The following is a 14,718-nucleotide window of genomic DNA, read 5'->3' on the forward strand; positions in this document are numbered from 1 at the left end:
TAGAGGAAGGACCAGTGAAGGGGTTGAAGGCTTCTGGAGGGCAACAGAGGAAGGTTGGGGAGGGAGCAGCAGGACGCTGGATCAGGGACAAGAAAGTGCAGAAGGTTGATGGATGATGAATCGGACTCTCATTGAGACACTCGTTGAGGATTACCGGGATATGGGGCCCATTGGGATTAGCTTTTAAATGGTCCTCCAAGCCTGTGCTATTAGAGGTTTAATTATGCTAATTCTAATAATCATCAAATAGCTTCTATTTTCAAGAACCTGCAAAGAAAGCTCCGGTAAAGCTCTTTACGAACACAATTTCATGTCATTCTTACAATGCTGCAGTAGGGAGGATCCCCCTTTTACAGAAGAGGAAACTGAGGCTTAGAGAGAGAAGTCACTTGTTCAAGACCGAACAGGTATTAAGTGCCGTGGGCATAATGCAGACCAAGCCTGTCGTCTCCAAAGGCCGGGCCGCCTCCAGCAGCTGGTCTGTCCTGACTGTGGCCTCTGTGGTGTTAGCAGCATACGGGGAGTCCTTGGAAACCTGGAGGTGTCCAGGAGACACACCTATGCCCCTCCCAGTCCCTGCCTAGAGCCCCCCACAACGCTACTGAAGCCTGCTGCCCACATGGAACCGCCTGGAACCGCCATGGACTCCGCCACCTCTACACAGGGCTGGGGTCCCAGAGAGGTACCGATGTATAATCATACGTGGATGAAACGGGGCTCTGTGAAAATGTCTACCAAACGACACTAATCTAGACTAAGGGCCAGAGAAGGCTGCCCAAAAGAAGTAATGCTTGAGCCAAAAGTGAAGGATGAGCTAAAAGGTGAAGTGAGTGGGGTGGGAGAGCCCTCTAGAAAGAAGGTGCGAAGGCCCAGTGGCTGGGGTGGGGTAGGGACACATGTGTGTTTGAGGAATTGAAAGGAAGCTGGAGGGAACTCAGGAGCGGGGGAGCATGATGCTAAATGTTGACAGAAGGTAGGCAAAGGGGGGCATTTAAGGAGTTGAGGAGCTGGCTCTTTATCCCAGGGGCAATGGAGAAGCCAGTAGAGGTTTTCAAAGGGGAGTGACTTGTTAAGCCTGGAGTAGGGCAGAGGGACCAGTAAGATCGGTTAGGAGGCTCTGCAGGAGTCTAGATGAGAGGTAATAACAGGGGTTCGAAACTTGGAGGAAGACCTGGACCAGCAACAAAACACCAACATGGTAACAGAGCCCCTGGATCTCCTCAGGCTCAGCCTGGATGAGCAAACTTATGTGAAAATGAGAAATGGCAGCTTTGAGGTAAATCACATGCTTATAATCAACATTTAAATGTGATCTAGGGAGATGTGGGAAAATCTATGCCTACTATAGAAATTGGTGAGGAAACGTGAAGGGATATAAAAGTCAACAAAATGGACTATTCCAATGCTCTTTTTCCAGGGAGATGATGTTGTACTAGTTGTCCCTTCACTGAGAGCTGGATGAAACAAACAATTTATCCTGTATGAAAAGTAGGAGACTTTGTATGATTGTTTCTTTAAATGTAGAAGATATTCAAGAGAAACCTGTGTAATTTTTTCTTTCCAGAGGACATACCTGTTGATTTTAGAGAAAGGGGAAGGGATGGAGAGAAAGAGGGAGAGAAACATCGAGGTGAGAAATACCAATTGCTTTGTACGTGTTGCTGACCAGACCAGGGGACTGAACAGAAACCCAGGCATGTGCCCTAACCAGGAATCAAAACTGTGACCTTTCAGTTTACATGATGGTGCTCAACCCAACTGAGCCACACCAGCCAGGGCTGTAAACTTCGATATTAAGAAATGGCCAAGGCTCTGGCTGGTGTGGTTTAGTTGGTTGGGTGTCATCCTGCAAATGGAAAGGTCACCGGTTCGATTCCCAGTCAGGGCACATGCCTGGGTTGCAGGTTCAGTCCCTGGTCCACATGTGTTTGGAAGGCAACCAATCAATGTTTCTCCAACATTGATATCTCTCTCTTTCTCCCTCCCTCCTCCTCTCTCTAAAAAAATAAATAAATGAAGTTTTAAGAAATGACCGAGGATTCTTCCACTCCTGAAATCAGTTGATTTGCAGATAGCTCACAAATTCTTAAGTTAAATAGCATTTTTATTGTTCTCCAACCCTACCAATAAATGTGATCACCGAGATGCAACCCTCTTTTTTAGGAGTTAATTTGCTCCACTGATTTTTTTCAGACAATTTCTAATATATTTTTAAAATTTTATCTACTTAATTTTAGACAGAGGGGCAGGGAGAGAGGAAGAGAAAGAGAGAAACATTAATGTGTGGTTGCCTCTTACACGCCCCCTACTGGGGACCTGGCCTGCAACCCGGGCACATGCCCTGACTGGGAATCAAACCAGAGACCCTTTGATTCACGGGCCGGTGCTTAATCCACTGAGCCACACCAGCCAGGACTCTAATATTTTTACATTTAAATTAAAGTTGATGCTTTCCTTTGATTTTGATTCCTTTAAATGCAAAAAAAAAAAAAAGAAAGAAAAGTAATGATAGCTTGGACCCATGAGGTATCAGTAGAGATGAAGAAAAGGGGGCAGAAAGAGATGCTTTGGAGGTAAAATTAACAGGATGTGGTGATGGTTCCCAGGGTCTGGTTTGCCTATTAGGTGACAAATTCACTGGGGCAGAGAACACCAGAAAGATGTCACAGAGTGAGGGTCATGAGTTAGGTCCTGGACATGTTGGGGTTGACGTGCCTTTGACACGCTGAGGCAGGGACGTTTACTAGGTCGTGCGCTAAGCTCCCGTGGGTCGGGATCTTAGATAGGAAGTTCTCCAGGCTGGAGACAGAAGGGTGTGAATCATCACCAAATGGGTTGTTATCAAAGCCATAGGCATGGATGAGATCACCGAGGAGAAAGTCCACAGTGAGAGAGGGCAACAGCCTCGGAACGGGCCTTGAGGAACAGGCATACTTAATGGCTGAATGGAGGAGGGTGACCATGTGGAGGAGACTGAGAAGAAGACCAAGGAGTTAAGAGACCAATCCAGGAGAGTATGGTGCCAAGGAGGTCAAAGAAGCTAGTGTTTTAAGAATGCAGTAATTGAAAAATCTAAAAAATAAATACTGAAAAAAATGCCCATCCAGTTTTGAGACATGGAGATCATAGCTCCAACACCATGTTTCAGGGAGCTGTGAGAAGTGGAAGCCACATTTGACTGAATGTGGGCGTGAACAGGAATGCTGTACTGACCCAGAGTGGGGAAGGAAGCTGGAGTTAAGGTTTCAGAGAGCAGGAGGATGGGAAGAATCCAATTGAGAGGGTGGGACCGAGTGCTCATAAGGGAAGGGATTATGGATAGAGTGGGGCTCCTGAGGGGCTAGGAAGGAAGGACAGGCAGGAGCGCTGGCCTGACACAGGAGGAGGGGGACTTTCGTTAATGCATCAGGAGTGGGGACAGATGTAGGGAGATGTATGAATGTGCCAGTGGGTGACTGGGGGAGTTCCTGTCTGGTGGCTTTCGTCCTCTCTACAACAGAGGCCAGGTCACGTCTACCAGTGAGGCAATGGAGGTTTAAAGACAAAGGTTAGACACAGCCACTGCGGAGAGCAGGGTTCCCAGCTGACTGGAGAAACGTGTCCAGGGCCTCATTGCAGTCCATGGCTGTGATTTATGGGAATGTCAGTCTGACCTGTGGATCCTTTGGCTGCTTGAGCACAGCACAAGAAGGCAGGTCGGAGGCCTCATCCGGAGCTGGGAATTTGCCAGACAGATGTGATCGAAAGACAGAGAGGCCAAGGGGCTTGGGATATTATCAAGCTAATTATTGAAACGCTGGGCCTTGGCATCTAAGTTGGACAAGAAGAAAGAAGGAGGGAGCTGACACATTAGGAGAACACAAAGAGGCCAACAGCAAAGAAGTCTGATGAGACTGCACAGTTATCTTGAGATTCCACGAGCAAGGTGGGAGCAGCAACGGTGTGGTTAGGGTTGGGGCCAAGGCCCCACGTGTGATGGTCAGAATGGGTGGCCCAGGTGGCCTGTAGGAGATGGTCCGCCTTCTCTGGCACTGAAGTAACCCAGGCAGATGGCAGGAAGTAGCAAAGGCCACTGAGAAGTCCACTAAGCTGGAAACAGAAGCACAGCATTAGATTTGGCCAAACAGAGGTGAACAGTTACCATGCCAAGAGCAACTTCAGCGGAGCGTTGGTCCCGAGCGCTGGTTGTCGTGGGCTGGGCGTGAGCAGGGGATGGAAGGGTTGAGGCTTCACGTATAAACAGCTCTTGGATTTGTCGTGAGAAGAGCAGAGAAATGCTCAGTCTCTCCCACTTCAGGTGGGGGGTGGGTCAAGGAAGCAGATTATTTTTTAGGATGGGGAAAAATGAAGAGTAACTATGAGCATATGGGAATGATATAGCAAAGAGGATGGGAGGGGCAAAGAGAGAAAAGCGGAATTCTGGAGGAGCCAAAGCATCTTGGGGACCAGCCCCCACTGTGGCGGAGCATACCCTTTTGGGAACCAGAGGGGAAGGCGCAGACATGGGTGGGTTTGGTAGTAGGGGGATGAGGAAGTCCTCTCTGGTGGCTCCTGTTTTCTCAGAGAAACTTGAGCTGAAGTCACCAACAGTGTCCTACTGAGAAATTAACTCCTGTCTCATCTCCCCCACCCCCACCCCGTGACTCAGGAAGAATTGAAAGGTCTTAGCTGGGCTTTTGTGCTCTGAGGCTTGAGCCTTTTTCTTTCCCACCCCACACCTGAGAAGGCACACAGACTGTTCTGCCTTTCTGGTGTCAGAGCCCCTTCTGACTGCCTCAGAGGGAGAGTACCACTGTGTCTTAGGGAGTTGGCTCTCCAGCGTGGAAGTGATGGCAGAGCAGGCACTCCCATCCCGCCCTGACATGGCCCCCAGGAAAGTGGCTATGGGTCACTACAAATGCTAAGGACTAAGGCCTGCAACTTTGCAGGTCTGCAGGCGTGGCCCCCTTGAAAGAGCCTGGGATGAGCCCTGACCAGTGTGGCTCAGTTGGTTGGGCATTGTCCTGCAAACCAAAAGGTCACCAATTCGATTCCCTCCTTGTCAGGCACATGACTGGGTTACGGGTTCAGTCCCTAATTGGGGGGTGTATGAGAGGCAATTGATCAATGTTCCTCTCTCTCTAATCGATATTTCTCTCCCTGTCTTCCTCCCTTCCCCTCTCTCTAAAAATAAATAAAATCTGAAAGAAGAAACAGAAGGAAGGAAGAAGAAGGGAGGGAGAGAGAGAGAAAGAAAGGGAGGGAGGGAGGGAGGGAGGAAGGAAGGAAGGAAGGAAGGAAGGAAGGAAGGAAAAAGAAAGAAAGAGAAAGAAAGAAAGAAAAAAGAAAGAGCGAGTGAGCTTGGGCTAAAAAGGGTAAGGGGGTCCCCTTCCTAAGGACCCAGCTGGACAAGTGAGGTCCTGCAGATGGGGACAAATAGTGGAAGCCCCATGACAGTGACAGCTAATGTCTGCAACAGCAGCAGTGATCCAAAAAAGACCTCAGCCTTTGCCCACAAGGCTGTGGAGCACAGACTGACCACCTTTGCGGCTATGTGAGCCCCTGGAGTTCTTGGACAATTGGAAGGAAGGGAAGGAGGGCTGTGAGTGATGTGGAATCCTTGCCAATCTGGTCAGGGTAGGGACTCAAGCTGAATTTAATTTGATTTCAACCAAACGATGTATTTACATCATGAGTTTGGGCAGAGTGTCCAGCGGGCCCAGGGGACAAAGGGTGAACAGTGAGGGGGAACTGACATATGGCTCTCCCCTCAACCTGCACCCTGGGGCCAGGACATGGCAGACACGGAACTACCGCATGGCATCACTCGGCCTTCACAGTTGAGCACAAGGACATCCCTCCCCACTGGCCCCTGGAGCAGGACGGGAGGGTCAGACCCACAAGGACCCTGTAGTCAGGGCTGGGCAGCCTGAACAAAGCCTTGCCTCCTCTCCTTCTGGGTTGTCATACAGTCGCAGGCCCGGCCACCTGAGGTGATTTTCTGTGTGGTTCCCACGGCCTGGGCCTCTGGCTTTTTGCTTTGCCCTTGTGTCCGGTTCCAGGTGACAGGCATGCTGAGACCTGGGCAGCCTGCTCACAGGCGTTCTCGCACCCTGCCTCAGCAAACACTTGACCACAAGTGGTACCGAACAATGGGTGAGCAGGGCCTAGAGACCAACGGGTGGTGTTCTGAGACCCCTGTGTCCCGGGGGGGTTGAAGCAAGAGCCTGGTCAGCACAGCAGTGGATGGGTCTGCCGACTTCATCCGCAGGAGTGTAAGGTCCCCTGGCCCACTGCCTTTCTGCGTATTATGTTCACAGACCAGCAGTGCTGGGCAGAGGGAGCTGGGCCGCCAGAGCCGCCGATCTACTGAGATCCCACGCTAGCAGACACACGAGTCCAGAGACACCATAGCCCCTCTTCAGCTCAGGCTAGGCCTACAGAAGCCCCAGGTGTGGGCAAGCTCCGAGGCTTGGTCAGGGAGCTTCCCCCACCTAGTCACTTATGTCTGGTGGGTCCCCGAGTATAGAAGGGGAAAGGCCACCTGTTCATTCCTTTAACACATATGTATTGAGCACCTGCTGTGTGGCGGGTCCCCATGCTGGCTACTGGGATATGGCAGTGGACAAGGCAGGTTCATCCCTCCTGCCCTCAAGGAACCCAGTGTGTGGGGTCAGGGGACAGACATGGGCAGCAGTGACACAATGCTTAGAGCTTCAACAGGTAAGCCCCCACCCAGCCAGGGGTTAGGGATGGCTTCTGGGAGGAAGTGATGGTTCTGAACAGGTACCCTTGATTTCAAGGCACTGGAACCCATTCAAGATAGAGCAAGTCTGAAGAGGTCTGAAGTCTCCTTCTAGGACTGTGTGCAAGAGAGTTTATGACCGACTTGGTTTTGTGTGGTCTGAAACCCCAAAGTCTGCCACTCTGTCTCTGCCTTCCCTCCCCTCCCCTTTCTTGTTTTCTCCCCGCTCCTCCCCGGTCCTCACAGAGCCACATGGTCTCTAGTCTCTCTGATTTTTCAAGGTTTGCAGGACTTGTGACTAATTCAACAGGGACGCAGGAGAGAAGGTATTCCCGGCCCAGCGACTGAGTGAATGAGGGTGCCGCTGAGCTAGGAACCACTGAAGACCGACAGATCTAGGTGGGAGAGAGGGCAGATTCCGCTTACCCGAGGGACATGCAGGGAGGGGTATGGAGGAGGTTCTGGGTTATGTGGGCCCTCAGCTCAGAAGAGAGGCCCAGAATGGAGACAGAGATTGGGAAGTCATCGATATATAGTTGTGGGTGGGCGAGATGGTCCAGGGAGAAGGGACAGAGGGGGAGAAGGGGCAGGCGAGGACAGCCATGGGGAGGAGCAGGACATGGTACAGGAGATTGAGACAGGGTGGCCACTGAGGAGAGTCCAGGCCATCACAGCCAAGGGGAAGGACTGTTTTCGTAAGTCAGCAATGAGCAGGCATAACTGGCTGAAAAGTATACTTTGTTAAATTGGAAGGGGGCAGGGTGGGGGGGGGGAAGCCCCAAAACAAAAATCTACATCTGGCCTAAGTTCTGAAACACTGGCAAAAATGTATAAAGCTGCATAAAACTTTCAATACCTCCCCCACAGTACACCAAAATTACCAATGGGTGAAAAACCACTGACTGAAGTATTCGTTTTTGGTCCGCTTGTCATCAGGACCTAAGTGTTTGCCCAGTCACTGGAGCCAGTCCCATCCCCTTCTCGCACACGAGGGGGCGCACACGCACTGTTGCTGAATCCAAGTCCTGGGAAAAAGCTGGCAGTGAATTAGGTGATGATCAGAACTTGACCCCTCAGCCTGGATCCTTAAAAACCAACCTCCCCCAGCCCCCTCCCCCCCGCCCCCCGCCCTGTACACTACACTGTGATCCCTGAATCCAGGGGCTTCAACAATTCCCAAACTTCATTTCTTTTCTGACCCCCCAAACTCAACAAATGTATCAGAAAGGCCCCGTAGGAGATTGGTCACTCCACGGGAGCTCTCACCTGACCTAGGGCAGTAGGGGTAGGCTCCCCACCTTTCTTCGGGGGTGGGTAGGAGAGGACTGGTTTGCTGCTGGCATGGACTAGGAAGGCAGGTCCAAAGCTGGGGGCTTCGGTGCCAAGATGTGACTCTAGCTTTGGAGCTCACGGAGTCCCTGTGAGTTAGGACCGAATAAATCTTCCAATAAGTTACTGGTTCAGCCCAGAAATGTACAGGGTGAGCATGTGACTTTGGCTTGTGGAGTCAGAAACTCAACTCCACGGTTCCTATCAGGTTTGGCAGACATAATCAAGTGTTGAACTCAAGGGCCAATTAGAGACTTAATTCAGCTTCCCAGGTGAAATTGACATAAATATCGGGGTGTTGCCAAGGGGGTTGACCTTGGGTCAGAGACGTAGGGGAGAGCATGGGGATGAAGTGGATTTGCATGGGGTTTCTGCAAAGCCTGCCTCATTAATCTTAGGCTCCAAGATTATTACTAGAGTTGGGTCAAGTTGGGGCCCGAAACGGCCCCAAGGATGGGTGCAGTTCGAGGTCAATATTTGTATTAGGTTCTTTTCTGGTGACCCAATCTCAATTCAGAAATCGGGCATCCCAACTTAGGGAGTGTGTTGGCATTGATCTGGGATTGGGATTGGAAGGAGTCTTATGTAAGGTTTGGGGTTGAGCAGAGTGCTGGGGTTCATACCAGCTATTGGATATTAGGGTTCGTTTAGCAATGGGGGCTCAGTATTAGTGCTGGAGTCCATTTAAGGACCAGGGTTGGTCCTATCAAGCTTAGTAGTTAGAGGTGACAAGGAGATTTAGAGTCAGAATCATTATTTGGGCTCAATATGGGGCTTCAGATTTAAATCATTACTTGAGCCAATTTCGGGGCAGATTGATGGGTTTAAACTCAATTTTGAGTTTGGGGGTGGCTGAACATTAGATTCAGATCAGTATGGGGAGGAAATGGGGTAGTATTGTGTTCACATTATTATTTTGGGGGTGTTCATATTAGAATCAGGAGGTCCACTAATAGGATCTGGACTTCGTATGGGAGTTTGGGCCTGTACGTGCTCATTATTGGGGTTCTGGTTCAATATTGGGAGTTCCAGTCGGTGTGCAGTCGGGGTTGGGTTGTGGCCTCCCTGGGCCTACTTGGCTCCGCGGTTCTAAGAGCGAGAGTGCACGAGGGGAGGGGCTGCGCCGGGGACGAGCACGGCAGGGGCGCGGGCGCGGGCCCGGGCACGAGCAGGAGCGCGCGGCTGGAGCTGGCGCGGGAGCGGCGGGAGCGGTGGCGGCGGCGGCAGAGGCGGCGGCTCCAGCTCCGGCTCCGGCTCTAGCTCGGGCTCTGGCTCTAGCTCCAGGGAGCGAGACCCCGGGGCGGCGGCAGAAGAGGAGAAGGAGCAGCGGCCCCAGCGGCTTGGGGGGGACATGCGGTCCGACGGCCCCTGGAGAGGCGGTGAGTGACCCCCGAGCCCCCCTTCAATCCCCTCCGCATCGGTTCCTTCCCCACTCCCCCCGCCCTCTTCCCGCGTCTACCCAACAGAGCTGGGGGCGGTCCCGGGGGGCTGGGGGCGCCGCTGAGGCCGGGCCGCGCCCCCACCTGCCGCGCCCGCAGCCTCTGCTCAGCAGCCCCCCCCCACAAACCCGGCGGCTCCTCCCCGCGCTCACCCCACGGCAGACGCGCCCCCCACCGCCGCCGGCTAGCCGGCCCCTTGCCGCCCTCCCCCGCCTAGACCGGCCTCGCCGCCGCACCTGAGCCGCAATCCGAGCCCCCCCCAGTGCAAAGTTTCCCTTTTGCATTTGTGCTCCCCCTCCTCGGCCCAACCCCACCTCCCCCCTTCCACCGGCGCCGGCGCGCTCCGGGGGCGGCCCTCCACCTCCCACCTCCACCCACCACCACCCCCCCCCCACAACCCCGGGCGGGTCCAGGCCGCGCCCCCACCCCCGCCGCCCCGGCGCCCCCTCCCAGCCGGCAGGGGATCCGCAGCCAACGCGCCCCAGTCTCACTCGCGGCCCCGGCGCACGTGCGGTCCCGGGGTGCGCCGGGCGCGAGTTTGGAACCCTCTCCCCCCTCAATCGCCAGCGCGGGCTGGTGAGGGGCCAGGGCATGCTGTGCCCACCCCCACTCCAGTGCAGCGACGTGATGGCCCTGGAGCACCCTGTCCCGGGAGGACGTGTCCACTCGGACCCGCTCCGGAAAGTTCACTCAGTCACCGCCCCGCGTCCCGTCCCGTCCTGGTGTGCCCTGGTCCTCATCGCGGTGCCCACGTTTCTCTCTTCGCTTCTTTCTCCCTTTTCCTCTGTGCCTCGGTCTCTGTCTCTGCCCTTCAACGTCTCTGTGTCTCTGTCTCTCTGTGTCACTGCCTCCCAAACTCACTCCCTTCCCCCCCAGCCCTCCCCCCGCAATCTCAGGGTCTCTCTCTGCTTTCTCCCCCCAAGTCCCTCTGCTTTCCCTCCCTAGGTCTCTCTGTTCTCTTTCCCCCGGTCTCTCTGTGCTCCCTCGTCAGGGCTCTCTGTGGTCCGCGCCCACAGCTCTGAGTCCCCCTTCCCGGGTCTCTCTGTCGTGTCTCTCACTGGTCTCTTGGTGTCTCTGTCTCCCACTGACCCGACTCTCCACACCCCTCTGCTAGGCCCCTCTCCATTTCTCTGGAATGCTGCCCCTCAGGTTCTTCCACGCCGGGGTGGGGGAGGGGCTGGCCTTTCTCCCTATTTCAACATCACCCCCCCACAGCTGGAACAGGTTGGGGGGTGGGAGTCCTGTCCCTGTGTGAGCTGTGAAACGGAAAGGAGGCTGCCAGTGTGAGGGGAATCCTCTGGACTCCCCTGGGGGCAGCGATGCAGAGCTGGAGGCTGGACTGCTGACTGTTGGTGATAAAGGCTCTACTTTGGCTACTGAACAGACAAGGGCGGGGATCCAGAGTGACCTGGTGTGGGATCTAGCCGGAGAATCCAGGAAGTGCATGGGAGTGAGAGGCCTGGAAAAGGAGACCCGGGGTTGCTTCCAGGGGGGTCTTTGTTGGTGAGGAATTCCGAGAGGGGAAAGGACCTGCGGAGGGATCCTCGGGGAGGCAGCAGGAATCTGATGTGATCCAGAGGAGGGTTCTGCCAGGAAATCTCAGGAAATTCTGTGCTTGGCTTCGTATTAAGTCTTGCTTCAGGGAGCAAGAAAATCCCAGTTTTTCACTGATTATATGAATGAGCCTAGGGCTTCAAGAAGGAGCAGGTGTAACTTCCCAAGCACAGCTCCCTGCATCCGCAGCCCCAGGCACAGGCCACAGACTCACAGCCCCCTCGTTCCCACACTCATTTTGCCCCTCCCCCCCACACACCCACTGGCTTTCCTGCCCAGACAGTTAGTTGCACACTTGGGCTGCATGGCAGCCAGAGGTCGGGAATCTGCTGTGCTTGCATGCCACGCACCGCTTCGTGCTTGTGCTCCCACAGTGAGGCTGTGCACATCCAGGAAGGGGTGTGCACACTCGCAGTCTGGTGCATCCTCATGCACACTTTCTCGCACACTTGCTTGCTCATTGTCCCCGTTATGATTTGAACTGTCTCTGTAGTTGTGTTTTCTTTTCCACTGCTCTTCCTCTTCCCTCTTTTCTTTTCTTTAACAAGGAAGTTGTTTTAATATAATTCCTTTCTTCCTCCCTGTCTTTCTCCCACCTGCAGCTCCTGACCTCCTCTCTGTTCAGTTTTGTACCCCGTCAGGGTGGATGTTGTATCGGGACTTTTGAGAGGGGAGGCTGGATTTGAGTGCTGGTGAAGCAGTTTGGCTAGGGGGCTACATAAGGGACTGCCTAGAGCTCTTCTTGGAAATTGTACTGGTATGCAACAAAATGCTGGCCCTGGCAGTCTGTGCTGCCCCCTCTCGTCATGCTAACTGGGAGTCCATTGTTGGGGGCTCTTGGTCAGGGGAAGGGGCAACCCAGACCTCCTCCACAGAGGCTGTGACACACAGCATAGCCCACCCACTTTCCAGCTTGAGATCTTAAGGAGCACCCTTCCTCCCTGTGGCTCAGTTTTACCCCCTGTAAAATGGGGCAGCTAATCCGACCCTGGTCAGGTGCCACGGCTGTTGTGAGAATCCGAGGGAGCTGTGGGGTGGTGCATCAGCAGCAGGGGTATTCTCTTCCTGTGTGACTGATACTGCTGTGTGCTTGGACCAAGCTTGCAGCCTGGGCCTTGCCCTTGAGAAGCTCATGGTCCCTGGGGGAACAGATTGCATCATGGGAATGCAGAGCAATTCAGTAACCTCTGATTGATTGTGGACTGTGTGCCAAACCCTGGGCTAGGCACTTTCAGCCAGGCTCCCTCACTTCCTGTGGGACTGACAGCTGTGTAGAAGAGGCAACCCACCACCCCTTAGTAGCTGCAGAGGTTGACCACAGCAGTAGCTCGCCTAAAGCAGCTGTAACTCTAAGCTGAAGTTAGAAGCTGCGGGGATTCAACATGAGAATGCAGAAAAGAATGCAGAGGTCAGAATGAGACAAATCCCAGAGGAAAACAAGAAGGGGCTATCTGAATTGGGTTTTGAGAGGTGAATAGGAGTTTTTCAGTTGAAGAAAGTGTGCTCCAGGTAGGAAAAAGAAAAAAGTAGTAGTATGAGTGAAGACTCAGGTCTTGTCACTTGTGGAGTATTTAGAGATACAATAGATCACAAAAGGCTTTGATGGGGAGAAAAGGCATACAACTGTAATTGAATAACAATAAAAATTTTTTTTTAAAAAAAGGCTTTGAATGCCCTCTTAAGTAGGTAGGACTTCACTCTGAGAACACAGAAGGGGGACCCAAAGGATTTAAGCTTGGGGTGGGATGTGTGGAGTATGTTATCAGATTTGTTTCTGGAAGATTCTGTGGCTGTGGGAAATGGATGGAGCCAAGGTGCTCAGTGAGGACGAGGGTTTGTTCAGGGAAGTCAGGGGGGCGATGATGGTGGCTTGGACAGGGCAAGATCCTGGAGCCATTTAGAAGGCGCATTTGCTAGGACAGAGTGATTTGTTGGATGTGGGGTGGGGAAGAGGGAGGGGTGCGGGTTCCTGGAAGTGACGCAGTGGGGCCTTCTCCGACCCATGGTCTTGGGAGGAGGGGTACGTTCGGGGGGCAGGTAATGAGCTCATGGTTGGACACATTGCTTTTGGGATGCAGCATTTGAGGTTGGGGCAGGGGTGGAGGGGACATACAGGAGGGGCGGGGGAGAGCCCCTGGAGTTTGAGAGAGAAGTCTGGGCCGGCGAAAGGAGGAACAGTGAATGAGTACAGAACTGTGCTCCCGGAGAGAAGACAGCCTCGGTGGTCGAGAGCACAGGCTCGGGTTTCTAATTGCTGGGGTCAACCCCACCTAACCCCTGTGCGACTTTGAACCAGTGGCTGAGCGTTTCTGAATCAGTTTTCCCCTGTGTCAGATGTGTGATAAAATCCTGGCCCTATAGGGTCATCAGGAGCAGGAGAGTTAATGTGCTGAAAGTGCTTAGGACAGGGCCTGGCACCTAGTGAGCACGGTCTCCGTGTCAGCAGTCGTCACCGTAATCGTCATCAGTGCGTGTGGTGCAGACCCACCCCCGTCAGAATGGGGGGTGGGCTTTAGAAACTACCCTGTGACAGTGAGGGGCACCTGCCCACCTCAAGGAGCAGCAATTCTGAGCTTAGGCTAGCAAGTTGGGGAAGCTCAACCAAGGGAGTGAGTGCCCAGCCCTCGTCCCTCGCCGTGTTTGCGGGATTGTGTGTGTAACTGGGGTATTTGACCTTCAGGTGGGCTGGCACGAGAAGACTGAAGGCAGACGCCCTGGGGAGGAGACCTGGTCTTCGGTTCCGAGTGGGTGGAGGGGACTCTCAGGAGGAGCAGCCTCAGCATGTTCAGTCACCCATGTCCCCCGCCCCGCCAGGACCCTGGGCATCTAGTGAGGTTCTTTATTCCCACGCTTGCTTCTCTGAGCACCCGGCGGACGTGGAGACGGGGACATGTCTGACGCACCAGGATTTTGTGTGTCCCCACCCTCCAGGTCCGGGAACAGTGGCTTCCACTCCACTCCTCAGCCGTGTTGTAGCTGCTGCGTCAGGGGACTATTCCTGGGGCAGCCACAGGGGCTGCCTGCGGGCTGCTCCAGGGGCGGCTGCGCTTCTCCAGACTTCAGCTTGTTCCTGGTCCCGCTGCCAGGCCAGCTCGCAGGCATGGCGGGTGACGGAGCGCCCTGCTGGGGGCCAGCCCCGGGTTGGTGCCAAGGCCGTCTTAACCTGATTTTGGTCCCGGCTGCCAACCTCACCCTTCTGAGGCCTTTCTGGGTGCCAGGCAGAGATTTCCAACCTGTTTCCGGTCCCAGTCAGGTTCTTTCTGAGTAACTTTCCAGTTGGTGTTCTGGGTGTATCTGGCAGTAAACGGTTGTTCTGGGCTCGTCCCAGGGTGAGTGTAGTGTGGTTCTGGTGAAGCCGAGGGGTGATTCTGAGTGGCTCTCTAGGTGGTTGGGGGCCAGTTTGATCCCAGGCTGGTGTGGTTTCGGGTGCTGTTCTAGAATCCTGCCCTGGTGCAGTTCTGGGTGCACTAGGGTCTTTCCAAGTGCCTGTTTTGTCTGTTCTCCAGGCCATTGGGGTACATACCGCAGGTGTGGCTCCTGCGCAGTTTGGGTCCAGTCTGCAGGCACCAGGCCCAGTGCTCCTGGTGTGGCCACGGGCATGGCCGTATTGCCTGCTGGCCTCGCTGTTCTCCGCCTGGGACTCCGCCCCTCTGCCTTAGGGTCCCTGAGCAA

At 54.0% G+C, this 14,718-nt stretch overlaps 1 protein-coding gene and 1 pseudogene across 3 annotated transcripts in view; both read left to right on the forward strand.

The window, feature by feature from the left end:
- Positions 1-640: 640 nt before the first annotated feature.
- On the forward strand, positions 641-1,462 carry LOC112314526 (U6 snRNA-associated Sm-like protein LSm3 pseudogene; annotated as a pseudogene).
- Positions 1,463-9,221: 7,759 nt separating this feature from the next.
- The window catches only part of PTPRF (protein tyrosine phosphatase receptor type F), an 82,567-nt gene continuing 77,070 nt past the window's right edge, over positions 9,222-14,718 (forward strand). For all 3 annotated transcript variants that reach the window (XM_053921777.2, XM_053921779.2, XM_053921778.2), the window contains exon 1: positions 9,222-9,432. The gene's annotated coding sequence lies outside the window, so the exon portion shown is untranslated. The remainder of the gene's footprint in view (positions 9,433-14,718) is intronic.

The sequence above is a fragment of the Desmodus rotundus genome, chromosome 3 (assembly GCF_022682495.2).
Source record: "Desmodus rotundus isolate HL8 chromosome 3, HLdesRot8A.1, whole genome shotgun sequence".
In the NCBI taxonomy this organism is placed as follows: Eukaryota; Metazoa; Chordata; class Mammalia; order Chiroptera; family Phyllostomidae; genus Desmodus; species Desmodus rotundus.